This window comes from Callithrix jacchus, chromosome 16 (assembly GCF_049354715.1).
Source record: "Callithrix jacchus isolate 240 chromosome 16, calJac240_pri, whole genome shotgun sequence".
In the NCBI taxonomy this organism is placed as follows: domain Eukaryota; kingdom Metazoa; phylum Chordata; class Mammalia; order Primates; family Cebidae; genus Callithrix; species Callithrix jacchus.
The window spans coordinates 80,623,725-80,629,284 of record NC_133517.1 but is presented as its reverse complement, the minus strand read 5'-3'; the positions used below and the strand labels follow the sequence as shown (position 1 = coordinate 80,629,284).

The following is a 5,560-nucleotide window of genomic DNA, read 5'->3' as shown; positions in this document are numbered from 1 at the left end:
TCATTTATTACTTTTAATGTGTTCAGATGCATTTCTTCAATGTTTAATTTGCTGAGAGTTTTTATCATGAAAGAATATTGCATGTGGTAAAATACTTTTTCTGCATCTATTGAGATGATCATATGGCTTTTATTCTCCATTCTAGTAATGTGACCTTTCACATTTATTGATTTGTGTATGTGGAATCATAATTGCATCCCAGAGATAAATTCCTCTTGAACATGGTAAATAATCTTTTTTTTTCTTTAAAAGTAATTTATTTGACTCTGATTACAAAACACAGGTGAGGAGCACAGACATTGTCTGTAACCCCACAGAGTTGTCCATCTTCCCAGTCTATGATTCTATAAATACCCTTTGTACAACAGCAAACTCATGCTGTTCCCAAGTGCTTGCACATTGTAGCAGCTGCAGCGTATATAGTACACGACCAGGTGGAAAGTTAGATAGACGCCCCACTCACAACTATGGCCCTTCCAATTAAGTCTTCCAGCTCCCTTTGCTAATAGTAACTGGTTGCTCTTCCTATTGGTCATAGATAAATGACACCTGCGCAATTCTCCGAGCGCTTTCAGGTAACCTCGGCAGGCAGTGACTGGAAGGTTTCCTTGCTCCGAGCTTCCTACGTCCCAGGCTGCCTGTGGCACCCGGACTGCTGCTGCCCCTGGGTCCCGCATATTCCAGGGCGACGATGGAGGAAGGCAGGCCAGGCCAAGCATGAGGACTTAACAGTCTTTATTGGGCTCAGACCAGGAGTCAATGGGTCTTGAGGACCTCTGTGTATTTGTCAATTTTCTTTTCCACGTCCTTCTCGATTTGTTTCCGTAGCCTCATGAGCTGCTGCTTCTTCCGGTAGTGGATCTTGGCTTTCTCCTTTCTCCTTCCTCCAGGATGGCCGTTACTGCCTGGTACTTCCAGCCAACCTCGTGAGCCAGGCGCCCCAGACAGGCAAACTTCCTTATAGGCTTCAGACGCACGACCTTGAGGACCTTAGGAACCACCATCGGCTTTTTCTTGCCGTAAAGTGGATGTCGTCAAACACCTGGAGGCGGTCCGAGGCAGTCCCTGGCGTCAGGCCTCACTTGGTCTTGTGGGGCAGCATACCTCGTAGGGTCCGCCAGAAGATGCGGCTGGGACCCGGAAGTGATAGGGGTTCCCGGAAGCGTTGGTGTTCATCCCCTTGTGGAGGAAAGCCAGGTACTTCAACTTCTTTCTGCAGAAATTGCCAGAAATGTTGATGCCCTCGCAGTGAACAACCACCACCTTCCCGCCCAGCGGTATCTGCTTAAGCGTGATGGCCACCAACCGGCCTCGACCATCAAGCACCAGGACCTGCACCTCCGCCATCTTCGGGAGCCGCCCGGGACTGCGGTAAATAATCTTTTTACAATGCTGTTGAGTCCGCTTGCTAAAATTTCATTGAAAACGTTTGCACCTATATTCATCGGAGGTATTTGCCTGTAATTTAATTTTCTTATAGTGTTCTTGTATGGCTTTTGCATGAGGGTAACGCTGGCCTTGTAAAATCAGTCTGAAAGTATTCCTTCCTCTTTAGTTTTATTGAAAGAGTTTGAGAAGAATTGGTATTTGTCATTCTTTTGTTGTTGCTATTGTTGTTTTTGAGATGCAGTTTCACTCTTGTTGCCAGGCTGGAGTGAAGTGGCATGATCTTGGCTCACTGAAACCTCCACCTCCCGAGTTCAAATGATTCTCCTGCCTCAGTCTTCCAACTAGTTGGGATTACAGGCATGTGCCACCATGCCTGGCTAATTTTGTGTTTTTAGTAGAGACAGGGTTTCACCATTTTGGAAAAACTGGGTCACAAGCTCCTGAGCTCAGGTAATTCACTCCCTTCAGCCTACCAAAGTCCTGGGATTACAGATATGAACCACCGCGTCCTGCCAGTATTAGTTATTCTTTAAATGCGCTGTAGAATTCAGCCTTTAAACCATCTGGTCCTGGGCTTATCTTTGATGGGAAATTTTTTATAACAGATTAAATCTTCCTACTCGTCATTGATCTATTCAGAGTTTCTATTTCTTTATAATTTAGTGTTGGAAGGTTGTATGTTTCTGGAAATTTAGGCATTTCTTCTAGGCTTTCCAGTCTTTGGACATATAATTGTTATATATGATCCTTTGTTTTTCTGCGGTATCAGCTGTAGTGCATCCTCTTTCACTTCTAATTTTGGTTACTTGAGTTCTCTCTCTTATTTAGTCTAGCTAAAGATCTATCCATTTTGCTTATCTTTTCAAAAAACCAACCATTGGTTAAATTAATCTTTTTTTTAGTCTCTGTTTCATTTATTTCTGCTCTGATTTTTTGTTCTTTTCTTCCTTCTACTAACTTTGGACTTAGCTGGCTTTTCTTTTTCTGGCTTCTTGGGGTAACCTTAGGTTGTTTATTTAAGATATTTTTTAAAAAAGCAGTCATTTATTGCTGTAAATTTCCCTCTCAAAACTGCTTTTGCTATATCCCATAAGTTCTGGTGTGTTTTGTTTCCAGTTTTGTTTCTCTAAGGATATTAAAGTTTTCTTTTGAGCCATTGGTTGTTCAGGAGCGTGTTGTTTAATTTCCCCTTATTTGTGATTTTTCCTACGTATCTCCTGTTACTGATTTTGATTTTGAAACACATTTTTGATAGATACAGAATTTTAGGGTGATAGTTTTCATCTTTCAGGATTTTAAAGATTTTGCTTCATGTTCTTCTGGCTTTATATTGCTTCTGACGTGTAACCTCTGTCTTCTGTTGTTTCTCTATATTTAATATGTCTTCTTCATCTGGATGCTTTTAAGGGTTCTTTTCTTTATTACTGGTTAGATGCAATTTGATTATAATGTACCTTTTTATAGTTTTATTCATGTTCTTATGCTTTGAAATACTTGAGTCTCGGGCTTGTGAATTTACAGTTTTCATCAAATTAGAAATGTTTTCCACCATTATTTTTTCATGTTTTTTCCCGGCTTCTGTCTCTTCTTTACTGGACTCCAGTGGCACATAACATTGGGTTTCCTGAAATTGTCTCACAGCTCAATGATGCTCTTTTTTTGTCAGTCTTTTTTCTATCTGTGTTTCATTTTGGATCGTTTCTGTAGTATAGCTTCAAGTTTATTAATCTTGTCTTTTGCGATGTTCAGTTGGCTGTTAATTTTGTTCAATTGTTTGTGATTTTTAAATTCCAGACACTATAGTTTTCATTTCTGGATGATTGGAGTCTTTAAAAAATATTTGCATTGTTTTTATTGAATGTGCTCCATCTTTCCTCTGGCTTTTGAACAATGGAATACATTATTAATAATAACTGTTTTGTGTTTTTCCCTACTAATTCTATATCTATGTCATTTATGAGTTTGTTTCCATATGCTGGTTTTTCTCTTCATTATGTTTTCCTGTTTATTTGCATGCCTGGAAGTTTTAATTAAATGCCAGACCTTGACAATTCTACTTTGTTGGGTGGCTGTATATTTTTGTATTCCTGTAGATACTGAGATCTTTTTAGGCAGTTATTTGGAAACAGTTTATTATTTTAGGTTTGCTGTTAAACGTTATTAGTAAGACCAGAGTTGTGCTAAGTCCAAGGCTAATTCTGCCTCACTTTTTTGGAACATCTACCCAACATTATGTAAATTGTGATATTCTTCATTCTGGCTGGTAGGAACAGGGCTTTTTTTTTTTTTTTTTTTTGGCTCTGTTTGAATTCCAAGTGTTGCTCCTTATAATGCTTTCAAATGGTTCTTTTCCTATTCGTACACGGTGTCCTTACATATATGTGCTGATCAGTACTCAGCTGAAAACTCAGGCACCCTCTGCACATCTCCCAAATTCTCTCTCTCAGCAGCTCATTCATCTCTGGTACTCTGTCCTAGAAACACGGGTCAGCTTATCTTCTCTGGACTTCTGACTTTGTCTCAGGAAGTTTGATGGGGTCTACCTGGGTTTCCCTTCCATGCTTTGTAGCCTGGAAACTCTCTCTAGGCAGAAAGTTACAGCACCTGTAGAAGTCATTTCATTTGTTTTCACTTCTTGGGAAACACATTTTTGTTGCTGATGTTCAGTATCTTGAAAACCACTGTTTAATATATATTGCTCTGTTTTTTAGTTATTTCAGCTGGGTGAGTAAATCTAGTCCCTATTACTCTGTCTTTTTTCAACTGTGATGTTTTGGGACTTCAATCCTAAAATGTTAGTGATATTTGGAAATAAATGGCTGTAGATAAGAGGTCAAACATGGGTTGATTTCCAAAGAAGAGAAAAAACTGTATGGATATGTACAACGTTAGTTCAAATGGGAATATTTGAGTTATTTATTAGGGATGAGTCTTCTCTCTATTGATCAAGGAGACCATATTTTTCCTTGTGGTCTCACTGTAGATGAGGGTATATGGAGGAAAAAATACCAGGGAAGATGTGTCTTCCAAATCTAGGGTAGTTAGGCATATGCAGCATTGGGTCTTATTCTCTCTGGAGACTCTCATATAAGATAATTATTATCATTCATAATAGTAACAGCTATTACTTCTTCAGCACTTTCTACGTGCAGGAATCCTGCTATGTTACACAAATTTATATAAGTATACAATAATCTCAATAGGTAGCTACTTTATCCTCAGTTTTTAAATAAGAGAACTGAAGTTCAGATCGATAAAATAACACACCCCATGTCTCATAGCTGCCAAAAGTTACAGTTGGAATTTAAACCCAGATCGATATGATTTCAAAGCCAAAATGCTTATCTACTATGGCATGCTAAAGTAACTCTATACAGCCATTTTAGAAGCTTCTTGAGAAGATCCTAAGGAATCAATAATTTAAGAGCATTTTTGCTTCTCCACACGCATTTAGCAAAACATACTGAAGAGGAAGGGATAGAGCTGCCATTAACCAATATTGGCCTGGCTTGAATCAAGCCTAGGGAAGAGAAACTAGGGGACTTGAATGGGGCTCTCATTCATCATAAATGCTTTTGGAGTTCCAGGGCACTGTCTGAATTTTAACCTTTAAAATATAAACTCAAGTCGAACAGAGATTGACAGGTTTTCCCTAGAAGAAATCTCATGTTTGCCAAAAGCCTGGGGGGAGAGTTGGTCAAGATGCCATGTCGTTCTGCTTTAGCCAAGTACTTTGAAGATAAAATCAAGAAAGTTAAATTTTTATTATGTTGGGTAAGAGCTCTCTTGCTAAGGCCAGGATTCAGTTTGATTTAATTCAACAAATACATGCCTTCTCTATGCCAGGTACTATTTTAGGCTATAAAATCAAAGAAGAATAAGACACAGCCTCTATGCTAGAGAAAATCAAAGGTCTAGCTGGGGAAATGGATCCATAAGCAAATGATTATGATAGGATGGTATAAATGTAACAGGACCAATGTACACACAGGACTCTGAGGGCTCAGAGGTGGGGCCAGGGCACCCAGTCTGGGGTTGGAAATGTTACACCAGGACTCTGTAGCTGTGTGCGTTTGCTTCATGAGCAGCATTCAGAGTTTTAAGATTTCTAATATTACACTAGCCTTCCTAGGGCATATAGCAGTCATGTCACTTTCCTTTTGTTTTCGGT

General features: G+C 39.3%; 1 pseudogene; it reads right to left on the bottom strand.

Moving 5' to 3' along the window:
• Positions 1-601: 601 nt before the first annotated feature.
• On the bottom strand, positions 602-1,366 carry LOC118148579 (large ribosomal subunit protein uL13 pseudogene; annotated as a pseudogene).
• Between the last annotated feature and the right edge of the window lie 4,194 nt (positions 1,367-5,560).